General features: G+C 52.4%; 1 protein-coding gene across 1 annotated transcript in view; it reads right to left on the bottom strand.

Moving 5' to 3' along the window:
• Window positions 1-8141, bottom strand: part of ZHX2 (zinc fingers and homeoboxes 2) — an 88836-nt gene extending 80695 nt beyond the window's left edge. The window contains exon 1 of the mRNA XM_077764492.1: window positions 8073-8141. The gene's annotated coding sequence lies outside the window, so the exon portion shown is untranslated. The remainder of the gene's footprint in view (window positions 1-8072) is intronic.
• Window positions 8142-16555: the final 8414 nt, after the last annotated feature.

The following is a 16555-nucleotide window of genomic DNA, read 5'->3' on the forward strand; positions in this document are numbered from 1 at the left end:
ACAGGGTTCAGGGCAGGGCATGAGGGTAAGTGTTAGATGGGCGGGCGGGGAAGGGGGGAGGCCATCTCTCCCATTCAACTCAGATACAGAGAGTCTCCTGGAGGCTGCTGGAGGAAGGAGCAAAGAACCCTCCACGTACTCCTGAGTGGCAGTGGGGTTTGAACCCGCACCCGGATTGTGCAGAACCACACATCTATTGTGGGGTCGTCACGTCCAGTCCAGCAGGGCTGAGTGAATCTCATATTAGCAGCACCTGGGACATTGGTACCTCGGTTTCCTGTCTGAGTTGTTTTTTCCGGTTTTGCCTCCTAAATGTGGACAGGGGTCTGTCCCCTGCTCTGAGCCGTCCCAGAGGGAGAATGTAATCACCCCCTGGCCTGGCCTTGGTGCTCCATCAGCTGTCTGTCCAGGACTCCTCCATCTTCAGCCCTTCCCAGTAGGCCTGAGGGATGTGGTACATGCCCTTTGGGAATGGTGATAGTGGCCCATGTTGATTTTTCACAGGACGGCAAGGGTGCGGTGGGGGGTGATGCAATTTGTAAAGAACCCAGTTGATGGTCATTTCTTCCTCCACCGTCAGCTTGACAACCACTGACCTCTATGCGGATGACTCCTGAATTACTCCATCCTGTCCTGGGCTTGCTTATGCCCCTGAAGGACACTCCCCCTTGGGTATGAGGACACGGATACGGACACTAGAATTGAGGTCAAGGCCACTGCTAACGTAAGGCGAGGTTGCCCTTAATTGAGCACTCTCCATCAGGCACAGCTCCTAACGCTGCACGAACTGACGGAACAGCCTCTCAGGCAGCTGATAACTGCATAACCCCCATTATATGGATGAAGACACTGAAACTCTGGAAAAGGAAATGACCCCTCCAGGGTCACACAGCTAGTAAATGGCTGAGTTGGGATTTGGATTCATGCCATTTGGACTCCCGAGACCACCTGCCTGACCATGTGCTCTACACTGCCTCCTAGTCCTTGGGCGCCCACAAGTGCGTCAACCACTGCCTTCCCGGCACCTTCTGTGCACGCTGGCATGTCTCCTCTGTCTGTTCACTACCACGCTCAGCAGGCTCTTGCTCAGATTCCCAAGCCAGGAGTGTAGGCCTCCCTCTGGACTCCTCTGTCCTCACTTTCCGTGTTTAAGGCCAGTCCAAAGCTTTCTCTGAACTGGTACACTGGGGTCAACTCCCCTCACTCCACCCCTGCTGGGACTGTCCCTCACAGGTCACAGTCACACCTTCTCTCCAGGGCCATCTCTCCGCAGCTGCCTGTGACCGCGTCTTGCCTTTCATCTGTCTTACCTGTAGCGCGCTCTCTGCACCGTGCTCACGTCGTGTTTCTAAACCAGGGGCTGCATCACATCCCCTGCTTGGTTTCAAACTTTTGAAAGCTGCATGTTGCTGCCTGCAAAGAGTCCAATCCTGACCACGGCGTTTGAGGATCTCCAGGTTTTGACACATCCGAGGTTGCCTGTCTCAACTGCCATGGGCTCCTCCTTCAGGCTCTACCTCCTCCCACAACGCCAGACTTCTGGAACCCTCCAAACGTCCTCTTCCTCTGCATCTCTGCCCATGCTTCTGCAGTGTCCCTATCTGCAGAAATTCTTCCCCGCCCTCAGGCTCTAGTTGAAAGCCTCCCTGAACCCGCAGGCAGAAGGAAGGATGTTGTTTCTGTGGGTAGGAACTTACAATCTTACTGGTGTCAATCAGGCTATATCACATGACACCCTGATTCCTGCATTTCTTTACTTACTGATTTTGATTTACTCACTCTGTGCTAGTCCCTGTTCTGAGTACATTCCATAAACTCAGGAGTCCTAACTACCCTGTGAGCTGGCCCATTTTACAGATTAAGAAACTGATGTACAGAGCAGTTAAATAACTTGGCCAAGATCGGGGCCAGCAAGCGTGCAGCTGGGATTCTAACCCAGCCAGTGCAGCTCTAGAGTGCTCGGTATTTTTTTTTTAAACATTTATTCATTTTTGAGAGAGAGACAGAGTGCAAGTGGGGGAGGGGCAGAGAAAGAGGGAGACACAGTATCTGAAGCAGGCTCCAGGCTCCGAGCTATCAGCACAGAGCCCAGTGCGGGGCTTGAACCCACGAGCAGTGAGATCATAACCTGAGTCGAAGTCGGATGCTTAACCGACTGAGCCACCCAGGCGCCCCCAGAGTGCTCGGTCTTAATGACCCTGTGGCCCTGCGTCACACTGGGTGGTGGGACCATGAGGTCCATGGGGATCCAAAGAGGGGACGAGGGCTTCAGAGGAAGATGCAGGACTTGCTGCGTTTCAAGTGCTAAGGAGACAGCCCTGGCTACCCCGTCCCCCAGGTGACAGCTCCCCAGGACGCCCTACGCTGGCTGCGCCCTCTGACCTGAAGGTCTCCCCTTTGCTCCAAGCACTCTCAGCCCCTTCCTGGGGAGCGAGAAGATGAGGCTGGACAGGGATGAGGACAGGGACCCACAGCACGGTCATCCACAGGGAGTGGAGGCTCCCGGGAAAGAAAGAGAGGGAGGGTGAGGGGTCCATTCCCCGTCCCCCTGCCTGCGGGGCAGTGGGCTGACCGCTGGCCAGGCCTTCTCCTGGGCCAGGGCAAGTGAGGCTCCAGGCCAGGGAGCAGGGCATGGGCTGCAGAGCTGTTCTGCTCCAGTCCAAGGAGAAGCACGAGGCTGTCCATGCTGGGGCCAGAGAAGACGGGACAGATGCTTCAGGCAGCAGAATAAAGGGCGCGCACTTGTCTGGGGCCCGCGTAGAACCTCTGCTCTCAGCCAACAACCCAGGTGTCCTGACCAGCTCCCGTGGGCTCCCCAGGCGTCCTGACCAGCTCCCCTGGGCTCCCCAGGCCTGCTCCCCCATCCTTGGCTCCCATGACTGGGGAGTATTGCTTCTCCAGCCACTGGGTTCCTCTCCCTGACTCACATAGATTTAATTGGTCTTGATTTCTGTAAGTGAGAGCTTCTTTCTCCTGAAGATTCTCGGGGACTGAGGCTGAAACTGGGGCTCCATTTCAAATTTCTTACCCATTTTTAACAAGTGGATCCCCTCTTGGCATGCTCACACTCAAATTCACTTGGTATCCATTTGGCATTTGACCACCTCCGCTGTCGCGACTCTCCCTACGGAGGGAGTGGTATTTGGGTGTTGACATCTGCTGAGTTGAAGGGAAGGCAGGGACACGGTCTAGTCCCTGTGTGGGTCAGCACCCTCTAGGGAGACCTGTAACCACAGCCTTCACGCACATGCCCACAGGACCCTCGGAGCCACAGCTCATTCACCCACACGACCAAGAGCAACTCCAGTTAAAGGTTTAAGTGGACCTTTCCATTGAAAAATCGTTGGGAATAAAAAGGAAGAGGCTCTGAAAAACAAGAGTCATTTGAAAAGTATGATGCTATTTTAAAAAAGTCTATCTGTAATAGCATTTTCTTGAACATATTGTAAGAAGAAAGCTATGCTTTCAGGGGACTATAGATAGGAGGTGGTATGGAGGAGAAGAAATAGCATTTTTTGACCAGCTTTTGAGCACAAGATCGCCTTCTAGGTCTCTTCTGCGTTTTTATCTCCTTTACTCTCCCAAATAGCCCTGTGGGGTGTATTATTTCCCCATTTTACAGATCAGGAAGCTCAGGGAAAATCTAGTTCTGGACTGTTTTGTCTCATCTTATGCATATAATTCTGGAAAGACAGCCTATTCCTGGCTAGTGCACCCAAGTCTAATTCAAATTCTCTGGGAATTTGAAATAGAAGTCAAGCTGCCCATTGAATGATTTTCTACCTCAAAAACACTCTGCTTTTATTAGAGTTTCGGTGGTAACGGTCTTCGGCACAAAAACAGAGTAAGTTGTTCCAGAAGTATAGGCCAGGAGCACTCAGCCCTATGGTCAGACTTGCTAAGCACAGATCTCTGTGGCCCCTGGACTAGGACCTGTTAACTAGTTGGCAGTCTGTTTCATTCCATTCCCTGAAAGGTAACAAAGCCCCTGAGTGCAGTGGACACCCAAAGATGCAGATGTTTCACTCACTTGGGTTGGTTCTAAAGTGGTCCAGATTCATGAGGTTTTGCTGTGCTTTGCCTCTGATGCAAAATGGGGTTGCTGATATAAAACCATCAAATACGAGGGCACGGCGAGGGGGTGGGTGCAGGCACGTCCAAACTGCCACAGACGCTACCGTCCTCTGCCTGAGCAGACATCACTAATCCACTGTAGCACACCAGGTCTTCAATAGTCCTCAGAATCCTTCTCAACACCCTGTCCCCTGGCAGCCAAGACCAATCGATCAGAGTCGACAGAAGAGGAAATCTATTTACCATCCCTGACCTAGCCTGGTCACCTCATCTAAACAGAGGTGGCCCAGACGCTGAGAGAAGCTGTGTGACTGAGCCTCTTTCCTCTGACTGCTTCCTCTTTGAAGCTGTCCAGGAAAGCCCCTCCTCCCTGTACCCTTCCCACTAAAGGCAGAAGTGAAATTGAGGTCACTCGGCAAAATGTCAGACATTTTTGAAGATCCCAGAGTCACAGGGGCAGTGCTTGTGCGCTGAGTGATTTTTGGCTCACTACCATCCTAATATCCAGCCCAGTGTGACGGGCAGGGGAGGCGAAAGGTGGGTTCCTGAGCAAGCTCATCCTGCAGTCCAGGTCTACTACTAACGCTTGATCCATGTTTCAGGCAAATGAATTTTTTTTAAAGGTAAAAGCAACAGCAAAGAGTTTATTGAAAGGGAAAGCACATAGTCCAGAAGGGAGTGCCAGCTCTGAGATGGAACTGCCCCAGGAAGTCTGGGTCTCACCCACTTACCGGGAGGTTAAAGGGAGGGGTTGACTATTCATGGGAGGGATGGGGCGTTTTCTCCTGTAATGTTGGAGGAGCTTTGAGGGGCCTTGCACATACCTAGTTTTGGTCACCTGACCATGTGTCTTAGCACTTGCCAGGAATATACCCAGAATATCGAGTAGCCTCTGTGTCCTCTAGCATCCCTGGTGGATGCTAGACACTTTAAGACACTTAAAGTCCTTTAAGACACTTCGGGGCATGTGTGGGGTCGCAAAAAAAAAAAAAAGGAGCCTGGCATTTTTATTCTTTAGTTAGCTCCCTGGCTACTTGTAGGCTGACTGCTGCTTAACGCAGGACATCCTGGTTTTTGGCCTGTTCCCTCATCCCTATGCTAACCTGTCTATAACACCATCACCCCGCCTCTCTGCACAGCTGGCTCTCCTTTGGGTCCCCGGCCCACCCACACCTGTGTGACTCACACATGTGTAGTGCTCACTCCTCTACCCATTTGGGGATGCTGGACCCCCTCTGCCTGTGACGCTCGGCCCATTCGAACAACCCCGACAGCATCCTGGGTGAGTGTATCCTGCCCCAGACACGGTTTCAGAGGTGGCTGCTCGAACGTGCCGGCAGCATGTCCCCATGTAGCCTGCCTGCGTGCTCTAGTCCCTGGCAATCAAGGCTGCCTCGGTGGCTCTTACAGGTGTGTACCCACACCAGCCCATGGGGACCCTCCCTGGCAATGCCCTCCAGACTCTCCTAGGTCTGCTTTCAGGGCAAATATGGGCATTTTGTGGAGTCTGAGGCTTGGAGTTAGGCAGATGCCAGCTGCACCCAGTTCAGGCAAGTGCAAATGTTTATCTGGAACCTGCTACAGGTCCTCGTGTGGTAGGTGGTGCCCGCATCGTTCAGAGAACTGGTCTCCCAGCAGAGGAGGCATCCAGACCTCACCGGGGAGGGGACGGGGAACGGGCATCAGCTGGGAAGCTTGACATTATGCCACCCAAGCTCCAGTCTTAAATGATTTTCCGTCTGCATCAATAGAATCTTCCTTTTGTACAGTGCTTTTCAAGTAGTTAAGACCATTTCTGCAAGAGAAGAAGGCTCGCACTGGGTTCCCGTTCACTGGGGGACAGGGAGGCCCTGAGAAGTTGGACCACTTTCCAGGAAGGCCCCCAACAGGTAATAAATGGCTGAGCTGCCCTTGCCTTTGGAAGGGTGCCAGGACTACAATGGGTCGTCAGAGGGAGAGCAGGAAAAATAGAGCCACCTTGATCACCTTCTCACAGCATCACCATCTTGGAGAGTGGGCTCGGGGGGGCTATTGCTGCCCTGGGCCCCCACCCTCCTGAGCCACATCTTCGGACCCCCAGCCCAGAGCTGTCTCCTCTAACTCACGCTGTCCTAACACTGGACACATCCTGTCCCAACACTGAACCTTATGTCAGGGTCGTGCCCCACGCATAGAACAAAAACAAGGCTAAGGTTTATTGGCTCTTACTACGGACTGGTCTATGGCCCAGTGGCTAGTGGAGGAGGCGAGATTTGAACCTGGGCAGACTGAGTCCAGCGGCCCTGCTCCTCTTAACTAGACATTGCCTCCCCGGGTGCCTCCTCATCGTTTTCCCTTTTAGTCATTTGACAATCACTTACTGAGCACCTACTATGTGCCAGCTCCTGTGAATCAAAGAACACAACCCTGTTCTCAAAGCCCCACTCCTGTTTGAAGATTTGCCAAGGAAGCATTGAGACATGGCTCAAAAGCATTGTCAGCCCTCCGTTCCCATTGCTTGTCTTCAATCCCCCCCACCCCCCGACCTCTCCCCTCTCCCCCACAGCGCTCAGGACTCATCTGAACAGACAGCCTATGCACAGCGACTGTCAAACTCAATTCTTATCCATGCTGTCAGTTTCTTAAAGAACAACCCCGTCTCTGGCCTCCCTCGGCACCCTGCCCTCAGGGGCCCTGGATAAATATTTACAGCTGCAGCTGACCCAGGCCCAGGGGAAGAAGGCCCAGTCACAAAGCACAAAGGAAGCCTGGGGGTCATTACTCAGACCTTCCCATTCACAGCGGCTGTCTGTCCTGTGCAATTTCCCCACCCGGTCTGGGTGCCCTTCTGCTCACGCTAGCTTCAGTCTGGGGCACGGGTCTTGCCAAAGTGCCCCAACCCCTTTAGGAAGCCACCCTCACTGTCCTCCCACAGCCTGGGGGCCTGGGGGAGCCCTGTCACAGTGTCCCCCAGGCCTTTTTTTCTGGTCTGTGTGGCCTGGATCGAAGCTCTGGATGATGTGACCAGCTGGTTAATCTTTTGGTGGTCCCCGGCATAGGACAGGGCTCCCCGGAGCCTCTACTCAACCCCCACACCCCCGCCCCCCGGGCCTGGAGAACTGCCCACCCCATCACATGCATGAGGCTGGGGTCACACCTGTGATATGTGTGTGCATCTGGCAGTGGCTCAGGTACAACAGAGGCCAGTGGACAACAGGTCACAGGAAGACCTGAGGATCATCTCACCCGGCAACTTCCGGTTTGACAGCAGAACCACAGCCAACAGCAGTGCTGAGAGAGTGTGCACACTCATACGCCCCCCTCACTCTCCCCAAGCCCCCTACCCCTCGCCCTGCTGCCCTGGGGGTTCTAAGTCCTCATGGAGCAGTCGGAAAACACTGCCCTAGTCAAAACCGCTCCTTTGATGCTTCTGCAACCGGCACTTGAATTCTGCCAGTAACAGGGAACTCACTACTTCCAGTGAGCACCTACGCCACCTTTGCATACCTCTTTTGTTAGGCATTCTTCCTTAGGTTGAGCCAACAGCTGCCCACTTTTCTTCATGACAGCCTTTTAAATGTGCAAAGGTGGCTTTCTCACGTCTCCTGGTCAGGTCTCCTCAGGGCTATGGGTTACAAACTGGTGTGGACCAGGGGAATTTCCTCTCTCTTCTGGCAATACCTCCCTACCCTGGCCAAAGGCTCCCTGAAAACAGCTCCAAGCCCGGGCCCTCTGGATGGTGCATCTGAGCCGAGAAAGGAAGCCCAGCCACCTACGGACTTGGTTCACTTCCAGGAAGGGACTGGTAGCACCCCTGCAAGTTGCAAGGGACTCACGCCTAGTGCCTCTGCGCTGGGCCGTTTCCAGGTGCGTCTGGAGGCCCACAGTTTGAAGCTGCAAGAGTCAGCCGCCCCCCTGGACAGGCTCCAGAACTGGGGGCCCTGTGCCCCCTGCTTATCCCCTTCCCCTTCCTGAAATCCAGCTGAGGCCCAGCCTCCACCCTGCACGCCGTCACTCACCAGTCCCGGCTTGCTTACATCCTGGGGGTCTTGGTACGCCTGGACTCCGAGAGCAGCCAGGGTGTCGAGGCCTGCAAAGAGGAGAAACTCGGTGTTAAAAGCCGGGCGGAGAACCTGGGGGTCCAGCTCTCTTTCCAGGCGGGACGGAGGACGGGGGGCGGGCCGGGATGGAGACGGGGTGCAGAAAGGACAGGAAACGGTAAGGACGAAGCTGCTCATGAAACCAACCTCAAAACCCCTGGGCTTTGTGGGGATGCTGAGAGGAGGCAAACAAAAAGCCCCCCGCCCTGGGTGAGTCAGCAGCTTGTTGAGAAGCAGGCCTTCCAGGAGAGGAAAGGCAAACGCAGGATGGGATGGGGTGGGGAGGGGAGGTGTCTCTGAATCTCACGCAGGCGCTCCCGGGGTCTCTGGGGTCTGCTCCTAGCCTCGGCCGGCGGCGGTGTTTCCATTTTGACGGAGGCGAGGGGGAAAAGCCCTGGGCACAGGCCTCGAGTCAAAAAAAATACTGCAGTCCTCAAAACAAAAGCCCCAATTGCGTATTTATATCCTGGGAGGCTCCTGCCAAGCGAACCCTGTGTGCTTTGAAAATTCCTCAGGAGAGCCATAGCCGGCGGAGTAAGGCGCAGGCCCCGCTCGGAGGCTGTTCCCCGCATGGCAAGTTGAGGCCTGAGCTCTAGAGGGTTCTGCAGCCGCGGAGGCCCACCTGCGGCGCACGCGTGCGCGTGGAGCGGCGTGCTGATGAGCCGCGAGGCCGCGCCCCTCACCCAGCCTGCCTCCAGAGCAGAGCTGCTTCGCTCTTGTTTCCCTAAGACTTCAGCGGTGAGCAGAGGTTTCTCTATCCACCGATGCCTGCTTGCAAAGAACCTTTCGACTTGAGGGAGGGGGGATCTTCATGGCAGTAGTTTCTGTGGACGCGTTACCACGCACCAGGCCAGGTGTGCACCTGCTCTGCGTTCTCTTCTTCAAAAGGGAAGTCGTATCACCTGGGAGCTCGTGGGAAGAAGAGCGACTCAGGCCCCACCCGGCCCTACAGAGTCAGAACCTGCCTCCTCACAAGCCTCTCCGGCGACTTCCAGGCACACTAGAGCCTGCAAGGTTCTCCTCCGTAGTCTTGGGAGGAATAGTGACAGTCATCCATGACCGTGGAGGGAAGGAAGCCGTAGCCCATTCTCCAGGTGAGGAAACAGGCTCGCGCAGCCACAACTTGCTCACTGCTGGTAAGTAAGCGGTAGAGCTGGTCCAAGCCCGTGTTCGTGTGAACCCCAAGCCGGTGTCCCTTTCCGCTGCGTGATCTTGGGGAAGCAGAATGAGAGGCTGCAGGGGTGGGAGGGCGGAGGGAAGGGCGGTGGGCCAGGGGCAGGGGAGAACCTCAGGCCCCAGAGAGGGAGGGGCCTGGGTGTCCTGGGGGGCATTCAGAGAGGGAGGTGCTGCACACTGCAGACGGTTTCCCCTCCTCCTCACTTTCCGGGAGGCCCACAGAATTTTCCAGTTAAAGGTTCTGGGCCTTCCCCCTGCAGGAGAATTCAAGCTTCTGTGTTAATCCCAGTGAGTAATTTATTCGGACTGCAGGGAGCCTGGCTCTCCCACTGCTCGTAGAACTAACCCCGCGGGGGAAGAAGGTCCCGGGAGACCAGCTAACCTTAGTGGTCCAGGCACTGACTTGTGGGAGGGAAGCCCATTTTAGTTAAGAAAGAGCTTTTCACCCATTAACTAATTGCTTAAAAGAACTTGGAGAGTGTCACCAGTGCCATTTTGCAGTTGAAGAAAATGAGGCACAGAGAGGCTAAGTGATTTTCCTGAGGTCACACAGCTTGTGGGCGGGCTGGGGTTGAGGTCCTCTGACAGCTCAGCCGCTCCTGATGGGGAAAGAGATCACATCCGTCATGGGCTCATGACGCTCTCACTTAAGTTTCGCTCAACTCCACGTGGTCTTGCTCTACACTCGGCTCACAGAATGGGTCTGCCGAATAGACTCATGGGCCAAGAGGAAAATGGTCCACAACCCACGCAGGGTGTGTGACTGTGACCTTTCTCCATGGAAACTGGCCAGCTGGCCTTCTGGGCTTATCAGTTAGTCACGTATCACACTACGTATTGTTCCTTCCACGGCACTGGCTTCCATACAGCAGATGAGCTCACACAGGTATTCAGGGGGAGGATGTCAATCAAATCCGGAGGTGGCAGCGGCTCAGGCAAACGTTCCAGCCTGTGAATGCTGTGCCCCAAGTGATGGCAGCTGGATGCAAAGCCCCCGAGCACAGCCGTCCAGACGCCCTCCTCCCTCCATGCTCCTCTGCTCGGCTCAGCATGCCCACGTGCTGTCTGGAAGCTCCTGGGGCTCGGTCCTCATGGATCTGCATGCAGAGGCCATAGGCTAGACCATCCGTCTCTGCTGCCCTCCCACCTGAAACTTCTGGGAAAGGCGATGTCCCCTTCTGCCTGCCCAGCCTCAACCTTTCTCTAGCCCCTCCCATCAAGTCCCCCTCTTCCTTTAAAAGATAATTTTTTAAAATGTTTATTTATTTTTGAGAGAGAGAGAGAGACAGAGGGCGTGCAAGGGAGGAAGGGCAGAGAGAGGGAGACACAGAATCTGAAGCAGCTCCAGGCTCTGTGCTATCAGTGCAGAGCCCAACACGGGGCTCAAACTTAAGAACCATAAGATCATGACCTGAGCTGAAGTTGGAGGCCCAACCATCTGAGCCACCCAGGCACCCCTTAAAATACAGCCTCCATAGTGACTCGCACCTTAAGTTACTGATGTATTTCTTTTTTAATTCAAAAATTAGCATGCCCTTTGCACTGTGCTCGTTTTAATACTCTTTTATGACAGAGTTGCATGGATAGTGAGCACTCTGCTGTCCCCCAGGGCGCGACAAGTTTTGAATTTTTTCAGTTATCATTACAATCATTCAGTTGAATGTAAGTTGCATTATTAAGTGCTAATATCTATATATAATACATACTGCACATAGTTACTGAATACTGAACATGTCAATACTAAATACTGACTATATTAAACGCTTAAGTCTTTAAGAAAGTTTTTTAACATTTATTCATGTTTTCAGAGACAAAGGCAGAGTGTGAGAGGGGATGGGGCAGAGAGAGAGAGGGAGACACAGAATCTGAAGCAGGCTCCAGGCTCTGAGCTGTCAGCACAGAGCCCAACTCAGAGCTTAAACTCAGGAACCGCAAGATCATGACCTGAGCTGAAGTCGGATTCTTCACTGAGGCACCCAAGTGCCCCTTAAAGTACCCATGTATACCGATTCTGTGCTGAGCACCAGATAGACCTAAATAAATAAGACCCAGTCTCTACCTTTAGGAAACTCACAGTATAAAAAAGGAGGAAGATAAAGAATAGACTGACGGTTGAGCGTCCAACTCTTGATTTTGGCTCAGGTCATGATCTCACAATTTGTGAGATGGAGCCCTGTGTCAGGCTCTGTATGGACATCACGGAGCCTGCTTGGGGTTCTTTCTCTCCCTCTCTCTCTGCCTGCCTGCCCCCACCCCTGCCAAAATAAAAAATAAACATTTTTAAAAAATCAATAAATCATGGACTGAGTTTGAGAAAAGACAATGTGACAGAAGCAGTATGGGGTGAGGGGAGAAGCCGGATGCCTCATCTGTCTCAGGATAAAGACCACACTCCTTACCCCAGGGCTTCCAAGGTCCAGCCCCGCTCATCTCTCCCGGCCTCGCCTTCCCCCACTGTGTTCTGGGCTTCCTGACTGCCAAGCTTCTTGAACCCATCTGCCATGCTCTGGGCAGCCACACAGCTACACTTTGTCCCTTTCGTTCAATGCCCTGTCTCCTCCCCTTCCCCTAATTAGCCCCAGCTTCCCCTATAGGATTGAGGGAGGCAACATCTAAAATGCTTAGAATCTTGTCAGCAGATATGTTAGCTACTGTTTTTATTGATGGTATTTTAGTATTCTCCTCAGCTGGCTGGGTGCCTCTGGAGCAGAGAGAAGCAGAGCAAGTTGCATGGGGTTGCACAGCGAATTATTGCCAGAGCTGGGAGAGGTCTCCGTGACTCAGTCCTGTTTTCCCTGTTTATCGTCAGACCCAGCCCACGAGACTCCTGACTGATCCTAACCAGCATGGGGGAGAGCACTGGTCCGGGAGACAGGACTTCTGAGTCTGAGTCTCACACACTTGTTCTGTGCCTTCACGCCGAGGACTCCTCTCCCGGGGACCCTGGTTTCCTCCCCAGCCAGGTGGGGCTCTATCCAAACCTCCTCCTTGGGCCGCACAGGGGAGCAGACACCTTGGTGCCGAACACCGTTCCCGCATATGGAAAACGGGAGCTCGTTGTGAGCATTACAGATGAATTAAAGGGCTTTTAGGTGTTCTTCAGGCTCTAAATGTGCATGTATTTCCAGTCTTCCTGGCTCAGGACTCCTTTCACCAGAAAGTGTCGGTCNTAATTAAAGGGCTTTTAGGTGTTCTTCAGGCTCTAAATGCATGTATTTCCAGTCTTCCTGGCTCAGGACTCCTTTCACCAGAAAGTGTCGGTCCTACAGAGCAAAATCCCAATAAGGAGACATCTGCCCAGGGGATTTTCCCTAGAGCTCCCCTGCTCTTTCCCTGATGGCCTCCTTTAAGCCTACTTGATTGCTAGACACTTGAAGGAGGAAAAGGGGGAAAGCTATTTGAACAGTTTGTAGGGGAAACCCCCCACCGTCCCCACGCTCACCCCCACTAGCACAGTTTATTCCATTCCATTTCTTCATTCAGCAAACATTTAGCAGAGGAGTAAGAAACTCCAGTCTGGTAAAAAGGTCATTATGTCCTGCAGTGATGGCCTCATATTGAGGAGAGGGTGAGGAACCCATGGAATCCAGGGGAGGGATGACGGGCTCCGGATGGGGCCACGCCAGGCTGGACACGAGACGAAGGTCAAGCCCAAAGAAGGTAGGAATCTACAAGCCACTCTGAGCAGCCATCATTCTGCAAGCTGGAAGTGTAGAGTTGCCTGTCTTTTCTCCAGAAAATGTTTCACCTTGATCACCAACAACAGCTTTTAATTCAGAAAGAGCATCACTAACTAGCGAGGGGCTAACGCAACGGCCACCACTTCCTGAGCTCTTGTTGTGTGCCAGGTACTGAGCTGAGTCCTGCCGGTGCCGTATCTCTCTCCCATGGCAACTCTGAGGAGCACGCATTCATGTACCCATTTTAAAGATGGAAACCTGAATCTCAGAGCGATCAAATACACTGCCCCAAGTCACAAGAGCTGAAAGTCCAGCACTACGGTTTTGAACTCTGGCCTGACTGGACAGTCTTTTCATTTTCCCCCACACCCTCTCAAACTTTGGCTCCATGGCCGGAGTTGCTGGTAAACTGGGCATCTCTCCTCCAATCCCAACCTTTTCTTCTACTAAGACCCCCAAGAGTACAGAGAATGCTGAGTCCATCACCTGGTGTGTGGGTGCAGCTTGATGTCTTGAAAGAGAACACTGACTTCTACTCTAAAATTGATCTGTATTTGTTTCCAAATATTTCTTCTTCAAAACTGTTAAGCACAATGGACGCTCTAGGAAGATGTGCCCAGCCCCGGGCAGGGTCTGTTTTGTTTACTACTGTCTTCATTCTTCCAACAACACTTCACAGGGCGCTATGGACCAGGGCTGGAGAGGTAAGGTGAGCCCTTACGGCAATGCTGGAGATGAAGACTTCAAACACATTCTTGTGCCAACGAAGCACACGGCAATGGCAGAAAGGGCACCAGGAGGGGCGCATGGGAGTACAGCAGATGGCGGCAGATCTGAAAGCCAAAGGGGAAGGAAGGCGAAAAAGCTGGAGAAGGGTGTGTGGGGTGCCCTGCTGGATACAGATCCTGGCAGCTGGCTGGAGTGGCCATATCCAAGCAGGCTAGAGAAAGAGCAAGGACCAGACCTTTCAGAGACCTGCAGGCGTTTTGAGAAGTCGGGTCCTTATACCTGTGAGTGATGGGATTCTCTGTGCCTGCAGTACCCCACACATGGTGGCCCTCAAAAGTAGCCGCTTCATGGACAGTGGAATCCTGTTTCCGCCGGGGGAGGAGGGGCCCTTCACATCCTCCAGCAATCTGAGAGCCATTGCCGTTGCGAAGGACAACCACAGTGCAATCTGATTTGCATAGGGTAAAATTGTCCCTGGGCACCTGGCCTGAGCCTCGAGGCTTTGGGAACCCTGGCTCCGGTGGCTGTTGGCAGATGTTTGGGGATGAATACACCTTTGATTACAGCTCATGTTTCAGAGGGAAAAACACAGCTCCCTGGAGATGGGGATTCTATGAAAATGAGCCCTTGCAAAAGAGAGGCAAGGGAGCTAGAAACATAAGCCCTCTGGGTGGGCGGTGGTTTCTTTATTTAAAATAAACAACAATAGCAAAGAGGATCAGTCTGAATGAGATGCAGGTTCTTGATAATCCCTAACAGGCAGAACTTAAAAGCAAGTGGCAGAAGGTGGTTGAAGAGACTGGTCTGCAGGAAGGCTGTACCTGGCTATGATATGCAGACAATCTCCAAGAACGAGTGTGTCAGTTTAGGATATGGTTTCTAACATTTAAGAGTCCTGTGTCCACAGACAAATGTTTTACCTTCTCTGAGCCTTAGTTTTGTCATCCATACAATGGGTATGATAGGGATTGGATAGTATTAAAACGTAGGGTGTCTGGGTTCAAACCCATGTGCCTGAATACAAATGTTCTCCCGCACTGCCTCTTGAACTGAAGACATGTTTCTTCCCCTCCCTTCATGATTATCTGGCACATAATATGTGCTTAATAAATGCTGGTTCTGTGTCCCTTCTTTCGCCACCATATTTAGTACAAATCTGGGCATCCAGGAGGTGCTTAATAAATCCATGCAAATTAGACCTTCCGTGTGCAACACAGTGGCTGAGAATACAGAAAGGAGAAAAAGGCAGCTAGCTGTTGTTGTTTTTTTCTCCACTGTATCCTGTTTCGAGCCCTTTATTAAATTCTTAAGTATTACTTGCCTTCAGGGTCAAAATAAAATTTCCACAGATTTCCACTTTGTACTCATAAATGATTCTCGCTAAACTCTTTTTCTTTAAAAAACATTTTTTTTATGTGTGTGTGAGAGAGCATAAATGTACTGACTCATAGCTGGAAAAACTCCCCCAAACACATTCCAAATTTGTGGAGTCACATGAATTGAATAAAAGCGCTTAATGTAGCTGCTAGTCCAGGCTGGCTGGCAAGCAGTTACACCAGCTTCGGGACCCCATCTCTCCCTCCCCGCTCCTACTCCAGGAACCTGGGAAGGTTCTATAATAGGCACCAAATACCTGATGCAGGTTCAGTGCCTGCAAGGATTAAAAAGGATTTGGCACCTTATCTAAATCCAAACTCGAACTCTGCAAGGCAGTGTAATATATATTCCAAAACATCAAAATAAAAATTTGCATAGAGGGTCACTGAAACTTAGCAACTTCATTTACCGACTCCAGTTTATGCCGGGCACTGTACCTGCAACAGCCATCCTGGTTGGTGGGGTGATTCCAGTCAGCCTCCTTTTACAAGTGAGGAAACTGAGGTACAAAAGTGTTAAGTAACTTCTCAAGGTCTCACAGTGTGCAGATGGTGGAGCCGAGATTCAACCCAATGTAGCTCTAGAACAGATGCTCTTACACGCCCAGCCATTCATTCTGAAAGGAAAGAACCCTTCTGCAATGAAGAAAGAGAACTCCATTTATCCCACAATTATCTATCCAACACTCAGAATACAAACACTGCACCAGATGTCCAAGGGAGGCTGGTGGTAGGCGATTTGGTTACTGATTTCAGTGAGTTTGAAATCGCACAGAAGAGCTATGATGTATGCACAAATAATCACAACAGAAGTAAGTGAAAATGCCAATGGCAGGTTTATAAAGTGGCATGCACGGGGAAGGCTTGGGAAGGCGAAAGCTTTGGCTGGAGTGATCTGGAAGGGCTTCCTGGCAGAGGTGTTATTTAAGCTGGATTGAAGGATGTGTAGGATTCAGACAGGAGGTGGCCAGACAAGGCATTGCCTGCTTCATACTGGTGAGAACACACAGGTGGCCGATGGCCCTGGGAGTTTCCATTTTGGTTCTGATTTGAGACCTACCACTCTCAGGTGCGGACATCTTTCTTGGAGTAGCTGAAAACCTCTGTCTGGCAGGCGGAAAGCGCAGGCAGAAAGAACAGAGGGAAAGGGGCATCCAGGGTGAGAAGCCTGGGGAGAGAAGGCAGGGCGCTGGAGAAAGGGTGCAGGGGTGCAGATCTGGCCAGAGCAGGAGCTCCCGGCCCCCCTTCAACTGGGTTGACTCTGAGCAAACCCCTTGCTCTTGGGCTTCAGTTTCTTTGATGCATACGGAGCAAAACTAAGGAAGTGCCCGAATCCTGCAGCTGGGCGGAACCTTGGAGAGCTCCCAACTTATCCCATTGCTTTGTAGACCAGAGAACTGAGGGCTGGAGAAGCTGAGTGGAAGTCCTTGGGTTTGAAGGC

This window comes from Crocuta crocuta, unplaced genomic scaffold (assembly GCF_008692635.1).
Source record: "Crocuta crocuta isolate KB4526 unplaced genomic scaffold, BGI_CrCroc_1.0 scaffold260, whole genome shotgun sequence".
Lineage (NCBI taxonomy): Eukaryota > Metazoa > Chordata > Mammalia > Carnivora > Hyaenidae > Crocuta > Crocuta crocuta.